The sequence below is a fragment of the Ictidomys tridecemlineatus genome, unplaced genomic scaffold (assembly GCF_052094955.1).
Source record: "Ictidomys tridecemlineatus isolate mIctTri1 unplaced genomic scaffold, mIctTri1.hap1 Scaffold_48, whole genome shotgun sequence".
In the NCBI taxonomy this organism is placed as follows: domain Eukaryota; kingdom Metazoa; phylum Chordata; class Mammalia; order Rodentia; family Sciuridae; genus Ictidomys; species Ictidomys tridecemlineatus.
The window spans coordinates 753,415-767,202 of record NW_027523119.1 but is presented as its reverse complement, the minus strand read 5'-3'; positions in this window follow the sequence as shown (position 1 = coordinate 767,202).

Below are 13,788 nucleotides of genomic sequence, written 5' to 3'. Positions count from 1 at the left end.
AACAGCAAAACCCCTAGAAGCAAACTGCATGTCCATCAGAGAGAAAGTGGTTAACAAAAAGAAGCAAACAAAACTTGGTGTATCTGCTGGGCAGCAGTTAAAGCCCATGGGTCAGCGCAGCAAAGAACTCCAACACACATTATTTAATGGAGCAATCAGAGTCATGTGTTTCATTTGATCCCATTTCTGAAAAAACAAAATGAAATAAAGCTAGTAGAATAACCTCACCCCCAAAATGATTTTTGTAACTGTTGACATATGCACATGATTTTCTATATATTTCTGCTTTGTTGATTTTTCATAATATGCTCCCTGTGCTTTTCAATTTGCTTTTATTTTACATTACAAGTGTTTATTGAGTTTTACAAAAAAACAAATTTCCAGTGACCTGAGTGAGACCAGTTTCTGAGGCATGCAGTGGACTGGGAGCCTCCTCAGAGATCATGTCCAGTACTGAGGCAGCCCCACTCAAGGACCCTGGACCTACTAGAGCATAGATAACCAGCCAAGTTTCAAGAGAGAAAACTCCAGTGCCTGTTTCCTGTGTCCAAGGGTTTCCTCAGATATGTCTCGTCATTGGACTTTAGGGCCAGATGGTCCTCAGAGACCAGCTGAGTCAGTCGCTGACTTTTAAGGCTGAACAAGCTGAGGCTCTCAGGAGCCAGGGGAGGGACTTGAGATCTTCAGAATGTTGGACATTTTTATTAAAAGGGTTTCTTGCTGAGTTCTAAGAGGGCAGCAGGACAGTGTGCCCAGGACACCTCTGAAAGCCTGGGAGCCCAGAGGAAGCACCTAGGGAACCATGTTCAGAACAGACCCCAGCTTGGCATTCTCGTGACGCTGCTCAGGCCCTGCCGGGGTGCCTGGCATCCAACCTACAGTGCCCCCAGGCTCTGGAGAGCCAGCACAGGCTTGGGCTTGTCCTTGGAAGGACAGCACACGCTCCTCTGCACCAGGGGACTGTTCCAACCAGGGTCACTGTGCAGAAAGACCCATAAGGTTGACCTCGTTCCTGCCCTGGCAGGCTGCTATTGCAAGAGGAGGGGGCAGTGCTTACACTGGGAATCCAGGGACGTTGACTCCGGCCTGACTAATAAGGCTCAGCCTCAGATGGGCAGAGTGGGGAGATGCACTGGATGAGGAGTCAGCCACCCAGGAGGGTTCAGAGTCAGTTCCAGGACAGACCAAGCTGTGTGCCGGGGCTGGTCCTTCAGATCCTCCTGGTGGGAGTTAATGGTCAGCTGGCTCCCAGCTCACACTTCTGGGAAGCCTTTAGTTTGTTGGGAAGTACTGGGAATTAAACCTGCCCCCCCCTACCACAGAGCTCCATCCCAGGCTATCTTATTTTATTTTTTTAATTTTGAGACAGGGTCTCACCAAGTTGCCATAATGACAATGGACTTGGGATCCTCCTGCCTTGGCCTCCCAAGGAACTAGAATTCTAGGTGTGGGCCCCCATGCCAGCTTCATAAAATCTCCTTAGAAAGAAAATTTCAGGAAGCTGGCTCGTTTGGGATCTGAGGAACAAAGAGAGGATAGGGCATCAGGACGCCCGGATTCCATTCTCTGGACTGTCATTAGATAACAGTACTCTAGGACAGATGGACATGTTGGAATCCCTGGTTCTGCCTCTGCTGTGGTCTGAGGGGTGAAAAGAAGGTGGGAGGGCACTCAGACCAGCCCTGGTGGTTCTACAGTGCAGAAAGCCTCCTGTGAGCATTTCAGTCTGTTTTATTTTAACTAATACCGTAATTGTACAGAGTTTTTTATAATGTAGGGTAAATTACATATTTTTACAGTGTAATTATATAAAAGGAACAAAAAAAAGTGATCAAAAGAAAGTTCCCTGTATTCCTATCATTCAGATTCAACATTTGACACCTGGTTCTACTTCCTTGATGGTTTGATGTAAATATTTTCTTCAATAAGTAATAGATTTGCTTGTTTTGGGCTCATATCCAAGAAAATAATTAATAAACTGGGAGAAAGGGAATAAGTTAAAAAGTCACAAAATAATTATTAAGTAAAATTAATCGATACAGTAATGGTGTGTTATTGTCACTGAATGGCAGGCCAGGGCCAGGTGAAGGGATGCTATTTAAGTTATTATTTCTAGATGTACATACAAAATTGAGGCAAACCACAGCCCTATTTGAAGTGTCATGCAAAGGTGAACCAGGAACACAAAGTTAACACATAAAAATGCATATTGTTTGAAATCATTGTCAATGTTTCTAAATCATATATTCAACAAAACAAAATAGAAATCACATCATAGGATTCTTTACAAGGGGTGGTGGGCAGTGTGGTGGACTGAACTGGTCACAGGCGGTGACCCTGAAGTCAGACTGGCTGGACTGGCACCCCAATCCCACTAGACTGATCCAGTAGACACAGATTGACTTCCTAGAGTGGTGCCTGGCACACTCTAGGTACTCAGTTAACCGTAGGTCAAGATTCAGCTGTGGAGCCAAACACGCCAGAAAACTGTGCTGCTGCGGGGGTGGGGGTGGGGGTTCTCAGATGGTCTTTGACGGGCAGCACGCAGAGCAAAACCTGGACGCGCGCCAAGATGGAGAAGAGAGGCATCCTCACTGACAAAACATAGAGCCCTCCCACAGAAATCCCAACAAACCCCAGAACCATCTCAGGCTTCAAAGTCATGTGCCAACTCCAAGTCACTCCCTCCTTAACACCCCACTGTGGGGACACTGTTCTTTAAACAGGTTTGTAAATGCCACCAGCACTTTGAGGGTGCGTATCCTTCACGCACTTATTGACTCCCTGGGCTCACCCCTGGAGACAAGGCTGGATGAAAAGGGCAGGCCTGACCTGGCGAGGGTGTTAGCAGGCTTTGTAGTACTACAGTGAGACACCAGAGGGACTCCCTTTCTGAAGAGAAAAGGTTCACATAGCTCACAGTTTGGGGGGGCCCCACTGGTTTGGCCTTCAAGGAGGACACCCATCAAGGTGGGAGTGTGCCAAGGAGCAACCAAGTGATCGAAAATCCAGGTAGGAGCAGAGCAAGGGAAGAGACCCAGGGTTCCAGGACTCCTTTGGAGGGAACATCCCAGTGATCTGCACTCTGTGTATGTGTGTATATGTATGTGTGCATGCTGCTAGGCATGCTGAGGATTGAACCCAGGGCCTTGGCAGCTAAGCTGGTGTTGTACGGCTAAGCAAGGCCCCATCTCTACAGACCCACGGAACCTTCCAAAAGTACCACAAGCCTCTAACATGGAGACCTTTGGGGACAGTACCCGTGTTAGGACCACCCCAGGGAGCATGGAGTCCAGTAAGGCACATGTGTGCACGCGTGCACACACACACACACACACACACACACACACACATACACACACACACACACACCCCTTCCAAAGCACAAGCAGAGATGGGACAATGACAGAAAGTGACCCTTTGCTAGGGGAACCAAAGTCAGAACGCTTTCCCAGGCTACCTTGACTTCTTACCCTCCTCGTCCCCTCGTGCTCTACTTTAGAACAGAGATTCATCTGCTTCTTTTGTGATGCTACAGGCAATCACAGAGGCTTCTGGATGTGAGCTCGTGGGCTGCTACTGACCTCCTGGGGAGGTGACCTCTTGGGGAGGATCTGAACCCAACCACCTGCCTCCTCCTGCATGTTCACTCCTTCTCTCCCACTCCTGGGCATCACTGGGCATGCTCCACTGCCTCGTCCATGCTGCTCCCAGGACACCCTCCTCCCTGACACCCAGCTGGGCCCCATGAGGTGCAACCCTTGGTGCAGTTGGAGAGGACAGAAAGGAGCTGCCAGCACAGACTGGGTAACCCAGGAACTGCAGGGGTTTAAGCTGGGCCATGAGGGTGCGTGGGACATGGGACCTAGCAAAGTGCCATGTGGAGAAATAGGGCCTGGGGTTTGGGGAGAGCAGATAGCTTCCGGAGATGACCAAAAGCAGGGCCACTGAACCATGGGACATTGGCCTAGCGAGGCCAGGCAGGGACTCCTGGGAAGAAAATTATTCCCCCTCAATGGATTCTCTGTTAACTGGGGATCCAGAAACAATCCAAATTCTCTTTAGAAACTTCTCCTGCCCAGGCAGGCTACGGACACAGCACAGCTTCCAGACTTCAACAGCAGATGGACGGGCCTGATATTCTTTTAACTCGGCCCAGAGATGACGCTGAACCTTTCCAGCCGCCCCTGCCTTGAACACCATGGCCATGGTTTCCATCCGTGGAACATTTTTGCTGCATTACTGTGGCCACTTTAATTTACCACTTTGTTTTAAAGAACTGCACCATCCAAAAATTGCACAAGCTCACTCATTCCGTGGAGGGCAGATGGCACAGTGCCTTAATAAGATGTAACCTCCCACTGGCAGGGTGGACCCTGGCCTGGCTTTCTGGGCTCCAACAGTCAAGAATGGGAACTGCTGGCTTTTGCAAGCAAGTTTTAAGCTCTCTTTTGTTGTAATATCTGAAGACTCTCCGCCCAGCCCCAGAGAGGCCCTGCAGCTGGCTCCAACTGCCCTGGGTCAGGTCCACGCTGAGTTGGGAGGAAGCCTCTTAGCTCTTCTTCTCCTCCCTGGCTTTCCACCACACCATTTCATGACGTGGTTTTTAACATGCTCAATTTTGCACTGAATTTTATTGTTTTAATCATATGAAGAGCTGAGTTTAGGGTTTCACTGACGTTTGGAAGATAATTTAAGGGGTGCTATTTGAGAACTAGAAATCAGGGCTTGGTTTTTTCTTTTTTTTTTGAGTATTATTGTGATTACTTGTGATAGCCCTTATTTTTATGACTAAAGTTCTCCCTTTCCCCTCCACCACCCGCCTTCACCCCCTCTGTGCATAGATGGCCTCATCTTGGTGGTCTGTCTTGGACATCACCATAATGGAATATATATGAGGATTAGGCCTGGAAATGTCAGGCCTTATTAAATCTTACCATCAAACCCGCTTTCCTATTCTCCATTACCTCTCTGGTCTGTGACCTTCCAGAGAGAACTTCTCATGCCCCATAGGAAAAGCAGCCCCTCTGAGGGTCAGCAGAGCCCTGCTGCTGTCAGCGGTCAGTCATTACTGCAGAGGCCGCGATGCCCACTCTGGTTCATTTTTTAAAACTCTATTTCAGAGGAGACCCCAGGGAGGGAAACCTGGCTGTTGGTGGTGTCAGTGAGCGCCCACCTAGACCACTGAGCCTGGGCCCTCTGACCCTGGTCCTAGGGCTCAGAGCATTGAAACCCTTGCTTATTTAATTCAGCTTCAGGGGTCCTGAAGAGGAAGAGGGGCCGACTGCTTTCAGCCTTGTGTTTGGGGCTGCAATCCTTCCAGGCTGTGCCTGTTCCCTGCACAGGCTCCTCCAGCCTGAGCTGCAGAGGGAGCCCAAGACGAGACAGCTGTTGGGTGGCACCCCATGCATCGAGGTGGTCAGGGTTGAAGGCAGCTCCACCTGGAAGTAGGACAAGGGCTTGGGAAATCACCTGAGGCAGGAAGGAGGGGGCCTGGGGACAAGCAGGCGATGTGGGAGCTCGAGAACGTGCTTTGTGCCCAGGATTCACCTTGCTCTGAAGCCTGCCCTCCCCCCTGGGCTACTAAGGAGGGCTGCTGGCTCCTCTCCCAGCAGTCTGCACTTCGAAGACCTAATCTGCTGATCTACACACTCATCTCCTGAGGGCGGCCAAGAGGAACTGGTCTGTGGGAGTCTAGAGTTGTAGGAGCAGCAGGCCGATGTCCACATCCCGTCCTACCCCGAGCATGCTTAGGGCATGGCCCTGAAGCCAGCTGCCTCCAGGTGAAAAGCAAACCCAGAGCCATTTCTCCCTCTGACAACCAAATTCCCTCTGGGAAAGTAGGAGTCTTCACATACACACATGCACGAGCGCGTACGCTTGCACACACACACTCACACACACACACACACACACACATCCCTTCTCCCTGGCCCTCCTGAGTCCCCCAACCCACTTTGCTCAACCCACTTTACAGGACGAATTTAATGAGTTGTTTAAAGCCTCGTCAACTCTCCCAGAGGTATTTGCATTATAAAATCCAAAGATAAATCTAATTCATTATATAGGAAATGGGAAAATGGGGGGCGCGGAGAGGCATCTGACCTTAGTGGATCCCTCCATAGACATGGGCATCCCAGAGGTGTGACGGGAGCTGGTGTCTCTTCCCAGGCACAGAGCAGAGAGATGGTAGAGGATCCCTCAGTTGTGAGAGGCCTTCGTGGCTCAGTGGTGGAGGACCTTCATCCTCCTGGACGCTCTCTCTAGGAGCAGGGGTGAAGAAGGGCGAGTCCACAGCAGCCCCCCACCCTGCTCCTCCCTCCTCTTGCTCCCCTTGATGGGGCCGCTGTGCAGTTGTGCAAGCAGAGGGGCAGACTGTCCAGGTGGACCGGGGAGCATCCACCTGGTGGAGGAACTGGCATGCACTGTGTGTTCCAGAAGGTGAGTGTCCATTATCCCACAGTTACCGTTCGCTCCAGTGCTACCTGGCTGGTCCACATGACACTGCATGAGCCCATTCAGGAGGTGAAGGTCAGCCTCACCCCTGGGGTCTGGGAGTTCAGAAGGCCTCACCAGCCCTTGTGATCTTTGCCTTCTCTGCACAGAACTGCAGCTGGAGACGTGCGTGACTCAAGAGCTGGCTCAGGGAGAGACCCAGCATGGCACAGGTAAAAATGTCAACAAAAAGCAGAAGGAGAACCTGTGGGACAGACACAAAGGGCACGGCTCTTCTCCAGTCTCCTGGAGCCCAGCAGTCAGGGGAGCAAGGGGAGGTGGGGAAGCCACTTCAGAGGCTGCTGCAGTCTGTGTCATCAGCCTTGCTGAAAGACTTCTCAGCTGACACCTGGGCCTGGGCTCTGATGTTGTCTGGGCCATGCACCATCCTAATACAAATGGAGGTAACTGGACCACTGCACACTAAGAGGGTGTACCTGCAGGTCATTCAGCTCAGGCACCAGGTGTGTCCCAGGGCCCTGTAGTGTGTTAATCATGGCACAGGGAGCAGGGGATACCCCGCTCTATGCACCTCCAGATCAGGTGTACAGACAAGTGTTCTTAACACATCCTAGGCTGAAAACTGAGTGGGAACACAGAGACAAGCTCGCCTATAGAGAGCTGGGGAGGAACTGCATGCCCAGCAGGAGGAGCTCTCCTTTTGTATATCTTAGGAAGGATGGTGGGAGGTGGGCAGAAGGTGATGGATAGGAGGAAAAGAGAGGGCATCCCCTCCCTTTCCTCTTCTCCTTGCCTTCGCTCTTATTCCAGTGGCAGGGAAGAAAACCACACTCAGCCATGGCTTTTAGAAGCTTAAAGTAGGTGGGATAATATTGAGTGCTGTTTCTAATACTAACAAAACAGACAAAAAACTCAACCTGCAAGCAATCTAAATATCCATCAGTATGAAAAAGGTTAAAGGAAGATTACACATTCATATATATTGTGGAATCGTATGTAGCCATTTAAAAGAATAAGATAAGGATGGGGTGGGGTGGCATGCAACTGTAACTTCAGTGACTCTGGAGGCTGTGACAGGAGGGTCACAAGTTCAAGGCCAGCCTCAGCAACTTAGCAAAGCCCTCCTCAATTTAGTAAGAGCTTGTCTTAAAGTTTAAAAAATAAAATAAAATAAAATAAAGGCTGGAGATATGGCTCAGTGGTAAAGTGCCCCTGAGTTCAATCCCCAGCACAGAAAAAGAAAAAAACAATAAGATAGTTCTGTGTGTACAAACATTGAGAGGCATCTGAGAAATATAGTGAAATAAAGAAGCAAGTTACAGGAAAACTGTCTAGCACATGTGTTTCCGCTGGTTTAAAGAAGTGTGTGCATGTACTTGCATTCCTGTGTGTGTGTTCACATATGTTCCATGTACAAGCACATGGGGAAAGTTCTGGAGAGATATGGCACTCCTCAGTTGCGAAGTGGCATGCAGCACAGCACAGGGACGGATTTCCACCTTTTATTCAGCTTGCTTCTGCCGTGTTTGTGATTTTACCTAAGTGTGTATTCCATGAGGATTTTTTTAAGTGGGAGGGAAAAGCAATTGGACAGAAATGCAAAGCTCCTCAAAAGAGACCTGTGAAGTTGTCTCTGCTCATTGCTTTCACATTCCTGCCTTCTGGGCCCTCTCCTAAATCTAGGAGAGAACAAGATGCCCCCGAGTTCAATTCTACACCTCTTGTCATGAATATTGCCAAATGAGGGGACCACAGCACACCAGCAAGGGGCAGCAGTGGGCGGCTCTTCTGGTGCCATGTTCCTAGGGAAGGGTTATTTGATCGACTCTCAGGTGTTATTTTTTTCATATCCAGTAACTCTAGGGAGACTTCTTATGATCTTCTATGAACACATACAGAAGTAAAAGTGCAATTAAAGTAAATTATTAGTAATCCCAGTGAATTGGGAGGCTGAGGCAGGAGGCTCTCAAGTTCAGAGCCAGCCTGAGCAACTCAGCAAGACCCTTTCTCAAAATAAAAGATGAAAAGGTCTGAAGATGTGGCTCAGTTGTAGATGTGGGTTCAGTCCCAGTATCAAAAAAAAAATAACTTAAAATTCATCAACCAACCTTAATGCTGTCATGAAGAATATAAGCTAAACTCTAAAGTGAATTTAAATTACCCAGTGGCAATATTTTCAGAACATCTCCTCTTACTCCCACCTCCCTGTGCACACACCTCCCACGTCTGATTTTTTTCAGTGACTCCCTACAGATGGTGCAGGAAAGTCCTGAGCTGGGCACTTGTGTCCCAACCAACCAACGAGACCATGAGAAGTCCCTGATGGCAGGAAAGAGTCCTTTCCTGGACCTTTGTCAGACCCAGTGAGAGCCGCGGCCTCTTCTTGAGTCAGAGATAGAAACTTGAGTGACAGGCCTGGAAACCAGCCCTGGCTGGTTTTGACGGTCTTATCGACTGTCCGGTTAATAGATCAAGTCACTTGGCCTGGCTTCCTCACATCCCCAAGAGGCCAGAGGACATGTGTCAACTGAGCCTGAGGAAGGGAACAAGGGCCTCTTGCCAGAGCCAAGCAGTCCACACCGGGCCCTCTTTTTCATGGGCTGTCCTCTGAATGCAGAGCTGGAGGAAGCTTGTTCCCACAACGTCCCAGCTGTTCCCAGGGCCAAATGTGTTGAAGTCCAAGGTTTTAACTGGATGGAGTTCCATGAGCGCTCGTGATCTAGCTGAAGGCTGCAGAGACCCATCATTATTTCACCAACATTTCTCTGAGATTGAACCACTTTTCCATTCTAAATGTGGCAACAAAGACTGCAGCACTGTCATTGGTTCCTGCAACTTAATCACTGATAGGAAGCCCAGATAACTCATATAACCTACGGATGTCCCAGAGATCTCAAAATATTTGCCCTCATCACCCTCGCAAAATTATGGAAGCTATTTAACATGCAGTGTTGAATGTTTGCTAAAATAAGAACATTCCAAAAAACCTCTGTGCAAACGCCACAGAGATTCCCAGCAACTCAGAAGGCTTAGGCAGGAGGATTGTAAGTTGGAGGTGAGCCTCAGCAACTTAGTGAGACCCTGTTTCAAAATAAAAAAATAAAAAGGGATGGGGATGTGGGTCAGTGGTAGAGCACCCGGGGTTCAATCCCCAGTACTGTAAAAAAGAAAGATCTATCACATTTTAAAAATATTTGCATAATTCTATTTCAGTGTACTCGGTTTCCTTTATAATGCAGTGTATTTTTTACTGCCTTACAGTATCCTGGGAGGGATGCCTGAATGTGCCTAGGCTACCAAAGACATCCAGGCCCAATAACTAGTAAGAAGCTCTGCCCTAAGTGGGGTGGTGAATGCTCTTAAAGGTCTGTGTCAATGTCACTGTATTTACACATTCCTGAGATTCAGCCTCAGCTCTTGAGCTCCTCCTAACCAAATAGGCTGAGGAGGAAGCCCTGCTGTATAAATACCCCCCAGGCGTGTCGGGTTTCTCCCTTCCTGCTCAGTGGGGATGGCACTCAGGATCCGCTAGCCTATGTGACTGGGAGAAGACAGGGACTTCTCTGGAATTACAATTCAGGCATTTTGGTTTCTCTCTGCTACCCTGTTTTCCTTGTTTTAATGAAATGCAACTGATGAGTGTTCTGAAACTGATAGGTTTGAGTTACGGCCCTGGGGGGTTGCTGGCTTAATTTCCTGGCTGGACATTACCACATTCTATAGCTGTTTAACAGTGTCACTGTGAAGTCCTGGCTTCTGATCAGTGCCCAAATGAGCGATAGATGGACTACACCCTGGCTGGCCACTCTGCTGGGAAGGTTGAGGCCTCTCCAGGGCAAGGTGGGATAAGCCGCAGGGACCCGTTGCTGGAGCCTGCCATGGCGGATATAGCTGTGTGCGGGTCCCATAACCCTCAGCCCTGAGTCCTGCCAGTGGCCACCTTTCCCTGAGACCCTACAGATCCATCCTGGACACCCTTCCTGATCCCCTCTCAGTATTGACAGGAAGGGGAACCTCAGCCCTGGTGAAGTATTTTGCCCACTTACTGATTTAAAGAGAAGCATGAAACCCAGCATGAAGTGGTATAGACTGTGTGGGATGCCCAAAACATGACAGCACATTAATGAGAGAGTGTTTATTCAGAACAATTATTTTGATCAAAGCAAATGGGACTCCTGTGCTCCTTCCTGCTCACTGGTATCACGTGAAGTTGGACCTCGTGTTTTCTGCTCAGGAACACGTCTCTCACGTGGAACACTTGCTGGCCCAGAGTCCCTGGCCTTGCTTCCCCTGCAGGCCAGCTCTTACTCAACTGTCTCTTCCCTGGTGCTTCCCCGCCGGTGAGACTGGGTTGTTATCTAGATTCCTGTTTTGCAGAGGAGAAACTGGAGTTCTGAGAAGCCCAGTGACTTACCCAGAGTGCTGTGGTCAGTTCTATGCCCTTCCAGTCCCTCGACTCGGCTGTTCCACCTTCTGCTTACTCACATTAAGGTCTCCTAAAGAAACAGTCTTCTGTGGGCTGGGATTGTGGCTTAGTGCTAGAGCACTTGCTTAGCATGTGTGAGGCACTGGGTTCGATTCCTGGCACCACATGAAAATAAAAACAAATAAAATAAGGGTATTGTGTCCAAAAAGGTCTTCCAAAAAAAAAAGAGAAAACAAATCAAACTTCCCTTATGGATTAAAAGTATAATGTGGTTCACCATTTCCCACTGGCCAGGATGGAGGTGACCTTTCTGGTTTTCTTATCTCCTTTTGTTTTAGTGGAAGTTAAAGAGTCTGCTTAACCATTGGCACTTTATCCTTCTGCCATCCAAACAGTTCCAATTACGGACACTCACGCTTCTCACTGAAACTTACTTGGTGTCCTACCTGGGTTGTTTTTGTTTTTATTTTGAGAAATCATTAAGCAGGCAAGTTGGTGTACATGTTAGGTATGGACCAGTGGAGAAGAAGTGATTTTTGCTTTCAGTTAAAATAGATGAAAGAAGTGGGGTGGGCCTTGGGGGGATTGCCTAGAGCTCAACTTTTAGGAGGGCGGCTTGCTAAGGGACCCCTAGTTCCTAGGCTCTTTCTTCAGCAGTGGTTGGCCTATCTGGCCCCGTGTTTTGCCCAGAATCTCACCCAATCTTCTGACCTCTCTCATGAACACTGCAGCCCTGGATGTTGGCTATAGGTGGGGAAGCACCTTTGTGCACCCGCTCTGCACCCAGCATCCTAAGGAATTTACAGCCAAGTTAAAGACAGACAAGACAGAGGGTATTTTTCCCCCTGATCATCAGATTTTTTAAAAGTTTTTAATCAACATATAAAAATTGTACCTACTTGGGGGTGCAGGGTGGTAATTGGATATATGTGCACAAGGTATGGTGATCAAACCAGTTATTAGCATTTCCATTTACTTAGACATTATTTTTTTGAGAACCACAAAACTCCTTTCTTCTAGTTCTTTGTAAATACATAATAATGGTTGTAAACTGTAGCTGCCCCACTGGTCTGCAGAAGCTGGATTTTATGCCACCCGTACACCTGTGTTTTGGAATCTGGCACCCAACTTCTTTCCCTCCTCCCTCTCCAACCTTCCCTAGACTGGCTCTGCCAGTCTACTCTCCATCTCTATGCAGTCACCTTTGAGCTTCCACAGATGAGTGACAGTATGCTATACTTACCTTTCCATGCTTGACTTGTCTCACTTAACACAATGTTCTCCGGTTTATCTGCACTGCCTCAAATGACAGGATTTCATTTTATCTTGTGGCTGGATAATATTCCAGGGTGTACATGCACCATGTTCTCTTTATTCCTTCATGCATGGATGAACACCTCTGTTGATTCCGTATCTTGTCTATGAATAGTTCTGCAATAAGCATGGAAGTGCAGGTATCTCTTTAATATATGAATTTCATTTCCTCTGGATAGAGGCCCAGTAGTGGGGTAGCTGGATTGTATGGTAGTTCTGTTTTCAGCTTTTTGAGGAAACTCCATACTGTTTTCAATGGTGGCTGCCCTAATTTACATTCCCACCAGCAGATTATAAATGTCCCCCTGTCTCTGACTTCTTGCCAGAATTTGTTATTTTTTTATCTTTTTAATTATAACCATTCCCACTGGGGTGAGTTGACTCCTCACTGTGGTTTTGATTTGCATTTCCCTGATGATTAGTGATGAACATTAATATATATTTTTTGACCATTTGTATGTTTTTTTTGGAAAAAGTGCCTTTCACATCATTTGCCCATTTTAAGTTGGGTTGTTTGTTGAGTTCCTTACTATTCTGGATGTTAATTCCTCATCAGATTCATAGTATGTAAACCTCGTGTCCCTTCCTGCAGGCTGCCCCTGCACCCTGCTGCTTGGACCATGTTCTGTGCAGAAGCTTCCTAGTTTCATAGACTCTCATTGGGCTACTTTTGCTTCTGTTGTCTGTGCGTTTGGGATCACAGGTAAAAAACATTGCTTACCACAATGCCTTGAAGTATTTTCCTTCATTGTTTCATATGTTGGGTCTTCCACTTAGATCTTAGGCTCATTTTGAGTTTATTTTTATAAATAGTGAGAGGTAGGAACCTCATTTCATTCTTTTGCACATGGATATCCAAATTTCCCAGCAAAATTTATTGAAGACACTCCTTTCTCCAGTGTAAGTTTTTGGTGTTTTTATCACAGACCAATTAGCTGTAGAGGCATCTATTCATTTCTGGTTCTTTATTCTGCTCCATTGGTCTGTGTGTCTGTTTTTATGCCAGGACCAATCTGTTCTTATTACTAATATTTTATAGTATGTTTTGACATCAAGGGTTAGCAGATTCAGTTTGTTCTTTTTGCTTGAGATTGCTTTGGTTATTTGGTATCTTTTACAATTCCAAATGAATTTTAGGATTTTTTTTCTATTTGGGGGCATTCTTCCCAGAAATAGATCATGACAGAGATTATATTGAATTTATTAAATTTATAAATCGCTTTGAGTGATCTGGACATTTTAACAATACTAATTCTCCCAATCCATGAATATGGAATATCTTTCACGTTTTTCCATCTTCTTTGTTTCATCAGTGTTTTGTGATTTTTCATTGTGGAAATAATTCATTTCCTTTGTCAAATTAATTTCAGGGTTTATGTGTGTGTTGTGAATGATATTGCTTTCTTGACTTCTTAATCAGCAAGTTTATTATTGATGTGTAAAAATGCAATTAATTTTTGTATTTTGAGTTTTATGTCCTGGAACTTTACCAAATTCATTTTAAGTCCTGAACAAGTTTTTGTTATGTGTGTGTGTGTGTGTGTGTCTTTAGGTTTTCTACATGTGAATCATATCATTTACATTTGACCTCC